This window comes from Podarcis pityusensis (assembly GCF_964106645.2).
Source record: "Podarcis pityusensis genome assembly, chromosome: 6".
NCBI lineage: Eukaryota > Metazoa > Chordata > Lepidosauria > Squamata > Lacertidae > Podarcis > Podarcis pityusensis.
Genome location: NC_138030.1, coordinates 15,579,320 through 15,584,494, shown reverse-complemented (window position 1 = coordinate 15,584,494; position 5,175 = coordinate 15,579,320).

Below are 5,175 nucleotides of genomic sequence, written 5' to 3'. Positions count from 1 at the left end.
AATTACTGTGTCGCGAAATGACGCATGTCTAAAAAGTGTGTCACAAGCATGAAGAGTTCAGAAAGCTCTGGGATAGAAGGTTGAAAAAACCGCGAGAGGAGGGAGGATTGGCAAGGGGGTGGGGAGTTTGGCGGGGTTGACAAACAACACAAGCAGGTGTGGCAGTCCCTAGCGATATTTTAAAATATTCTAAGTAGAATACACTATGTACAATATAAAAGCAATATCCAGTAAAACACAAAGGCAGCCTAAACCCAATCAAACAGTATAAAAACATAAAAGCAAATAAAAGAGATTCAGGAGGTTCAATCACATAAATCAGGGTCTAAAATTATGGGTAAGGGAAAGTCTGCGGTGGGGAGGCCTTTACAAAACATTTGAAGCAACTGTTGGTTGCGCCTTCAGGTATGGCAGAGGAAAAGCCAATCCAAAGAACAGAGGCAGCAGCAAAAAATGCCTATGGTGCATTGGAGGGGTGGGGTCACCATCCTATGCTATTCTGCAGGGGTCAATGCCATGAGCAGAATTTCCCCAGGTAGTCTACATGATCTTACAGGGGCATTCTGGTCCCAAATTGTTCATGGCTTTCTATGTTAGCGATAAGGTTCTGAACACAGCCCAGTAGCTGATCAGCAGCCAATGCAGTTCCCACAGCATATGTGCAACATATGCACCTCCATGTGCCGCAATCAATATGTTTTGCAGCACTGAAAAACCCTTCCCTTTTAGAACGGCTTTTTTTTTTTTTTTTTACACTCCTTGAGAAATGTTGTCCTGTTGCAGAAGTAGCCAACATGGGTGCTCTCCAGATGCAGATGGACTTCAAATCTTACCATCTCTAACCATTGGCAATGCTGGTTGGGGATGATGGGATTTGGAGTCCAATAACCTACTGCCCTGTTAATTTACATTGCTCTAACTTGTTCTCACTTTCAGTTAAGTTCACTTCCTCTTCATGATGTGATCCTGTAGACAACTTTCGGTATTTTGATATCATTGTCACATCATCGCCACCATGCTGAGCTTATACTTAAAATATCTGATGTTACCATATTTGAAATTAATGTGATACCTATCATTATGCATTCCTTGAGCTTCAAAAGACATCATATGTTCAGGGGCACATGTAAATGAATGACTCAAATTAGGGGAGCATAAAATTACCTATTTTCCATAGATTTCTATTACAATTTCCATTTGTATTCTTTCTTTCTTTTTTACACGGTGTTATATAAAGCTGTTCTTGGAGAAGTCAAAAATTACCATGCCTCATACCTCATTCAATTATGTGTTGCAATCCTACTTTAATTAACATATATCCTTTTAGAACTTGGTGATGAAGTTTGATGAGATGTAATTACAAATGTGTCAGTGTTTTATTTCTTTTGCAAAATGTAAATCATTGAAAATTCAACCAGCGTGTTACCTTTCTAGCAACAGAACTTTGCTTGAAAGTAATGGTGCACTTTTTATTTCCCCCAAACCTGTAAATACATATAAAATTGCTCCTATTCAGAGTATAATGCTTCACATTTCATATAAACTTAACTTTTCATTTTTAGACAATATTCCTCTGCTGAAATCACTGGACATATGGGCAAATCTATGAAATGGACAGGGCTTCTGGGAAGAAAAAGTATTTTGTGGGATTGTGCATCAGCTCTGCATGTCCCCAGAATAATGAGGTGAAATTGTGATGATTTGGGTCATGATCTCACATTCCAGAGTAGTATTGCACCATTAACAAGGTATCTTGAGGTGGATTAGAAACTCCCAAAATTGCCAACTCACTCTGTGGCCTCATTTTTCCAAAAAGCTAAATGCACAGTGCATGTACACTGCTCTCACAGCCCTAAACCCACCCCAGACCTTTTTCTCCATGGAGTTCCTCATTTAATCCCCAGGACAACAACCTTGTGATGTAAGATAGGCTGAGAATCAGTGACAGGCCCAAGGTCTCCCAGTGAGCTGCATGGCCAAATGGGGATTTGAAGCCAGATCTCCCAGGTCCTAGTCCAACACTCTGACCCATACACTACAATGTAAATCTATTGATAACTGTTTTTCCTTTAAAAAAAAAGCTTTTTGTTTTGTGTAGAATTCTTTTTAATACATAATTATATGTTTTTAGACACGTTGCCCTAAAAGAAGGATAATTTTTACCAAAATGCTATTAACAACCTCCATAAACTTAGATGGAACACTTTGAAAACCTTCTTTCTTTCTTTTTTCTGTTATTTTAAAGCATATCATATATATTTATCAGCTCATCCATTTGTCTGCTAGCCTTTTTTTAAAAATGACACACAGTTGTTATTGTTTAAAAAAAAAAGCTCCAGCAAATCATTCACTGTCCATAGGCACCTCACCCTCACTCAGATTAATCATTTGGAAAAAGTTGCCGAACAGCACAGAAAAAGGTACATTTGAATTTAATCTGGTGAGACCAAATCACCCTTAATCCACTATAAACGTTATATTTTTGTCATCACCCCAAGTCATTTCAGTTTAATCATGTGAAGACATTACTGTCATCAAACCCCTACAGAAACACCATCTGTATAGTACCACAGTTCCAAGCTACAATTAAACCCTGGTGCATTTGGGTGTGCACAGAAAGAGTCAATATTTGTATAACCATCAGGTGTCTTCTTAAATTAATCTAAGCCGGTGTATGCACTGCTGCCTTCTTCCACCTGCACTAATACCAGTTCCTCATGTGCTTCATAGCATTTGTAGAGAACTCAGGCTGCTAAAGCTCAGAGCTACAATAATGTCCAACAGCTTATAATTAGCTAGACACAGAAAACCCAGGGTCACCATTTTTTCCTGCTATAAATGGTAACTGATTTATCTTGTATACATTTGAACTTTGCATCTGACTTTGAGGTGGGGGTAGCACATGTATGTAATGAGGTGGACCCTATTCCACAAAACTATATATGTGACACATATAGCACGTGTATGTAATGGGGTAGCACATGTATGTAATGTATGTAATGAGGTGGACCCTATTCCACAAAACTACATATGTCACACATAACGTGCTTTTTTTGTTTTTTACTTTAAGGTGTTACAACATTTTTTTGCTGTTGTTGCAAGTCTAACTTTGTCATCCCTCTGAAGTATACTCTCTGTCAACTCTGTGTCTATCACTCTGGTCACTACGCTTAGAAGATCTAAGCTACAGTACCACTTAAGTCCATAAGGTCAAGCTTATGCAAATGTTCTGCTGACCATAGGACATGTGAACACCACACAACAGGGCCAGCCCAAAACACTTTGCCACCTGAGGCAAGCCACAAAATGGTGCCCCCACCCCAGCCAGCGAAGAAGAGATGAGTGAAGAGCTACATCAGAAACAAGGGAAGGAATCAAATCAACCTTACCTAATGCTTCAAGTGGGAATCAAAGGCCATTGGGGGCAGGAAAAGGGGCCAGGCAGGTGTAGAACCCAGGAGACCCCAGAGGGTGGTCCCCACCATTTCCTTCATATATATATATATATATATATATAGATATAGATATATATATATATATATATATAATATTTTTATTAGTTTTCAAATACAAAAACAAATTTATACATTCCATACATCTTAATGACATCTTACTTCTCTTTTTTGACTTCCCGCAATTTGTCTGCCATTCCTTACTATTGTTGCTTTTTACACATTTCTGCCCTTTTAACCCTTTCCCCTCACAGAGCTTCCTTAAAGCTTACAAACGTAATTTTATTATCACTCAGTTTTTGCATATATTGGATAAACTTTTCCCAATCTTCTGTAAATCTTTGATCTCGTCGATTCCGGATCCTTCCTGTCATTCTGTCCAGTTCTGCATAATCCATCATTTTAGTTCTCCATTCTTCTATCGTAGGTAATTCCTCCTGTTTCCATTTCTGGGCCATCAATATTCTTGCTGCTGTCACTGCATATAAAAATAACTTCTTTTCTTTCTTATTTATCTCATTACCTGTAATGCCTAGTAAAAATGCTTCTGGTTTCTTAACAAATGTATATTTCAACATTTTCTTCAATTCATTATAAATCATTTCCCAAAAGCATTTTACCTTCTTACACCCACCATTTCCTCCTTAGAGGTGGGAGGAGAACAGCAGCACCTCCTATTCACCAAGGCTGCTGTAGAGGAGGCATTTGGGGGGGGGGGGAGCTGCCGAGGAGGCAGAAAATCCAACCTTGCTACTCCTTTGGGTGGAAGTGTGGGATCTAAATTCAAATCCTCATTGTCATCTTCTGAGTAGGCTAATCATAGCTGTCAACTTTTCCCTTTTCTTGCAAGGAATCCTATTCGGAGAAGGGAATGTCCCTTAAAAAAAGGGAAACGTTGACAGCTATGGTAGACTTATGGGTTTATGAGTGCTTGGCCCATGCTTGGTGGAGACTTTGAGTGGCAGGAAGTATGAAAGCAAAATTTGAACACATGGTTTCTCTTGTCCATCTATTACATGTTCACCCTTCCTCTACAGACCTCAGAGCAGTATGCATGATCCCCATCTCCATCATAAGAATACTGTGAGGTCAGTTAAGCTAAGAGATTGTGAGGAAGTTTGGGTTCTCGCCCTTTCTCATTAACTCTGAAAGCACTTGGGGTTTTTCGAGTATATACCAGTCAGATACATCAAAGGCTTTCTCAAGCATATTAGAAGAACATGCACCAAAGCCATGGGGCCACCACCACTGCCTCTGCCTCCGCTTCCTCTACCCCAAAGCAAAAAAAAACACACTTACCTCGGGGAAGGAGAAGTGGTGGGTCATCCCATACACATATGAAGTTCTGGATCTTCTCTCCAGGATCTCTACTTGGAACTCACCCTTGTTGTGTCATTTGTTGCCAAGGAGGTGGTCCAAGTTTTTTAAGTTATTATCCTTCTGCCTCATTTCCCTACCCCTGGTGGAGTCATGGTGCTTTAATGAACAGAACTGCTGCACAGGCAAGTACAATTAGAAGACTGTCAAACAGTTCACCAGCCAGTGGGTCTTTGTGAGCTATAAAATTTTAGTTGCTTTGATTGCATGCTGATTTGCTTTCTGGAATTTGACAGAGTGGAGTGGAAAATCTCAGCTGTTTCCTAGAGTTGTTCTTTTATCTTGCACAAAATAATGCTAATTGATACTGTTTTAAAACAATATTTTCCAAGAAGCCCAAGGATTA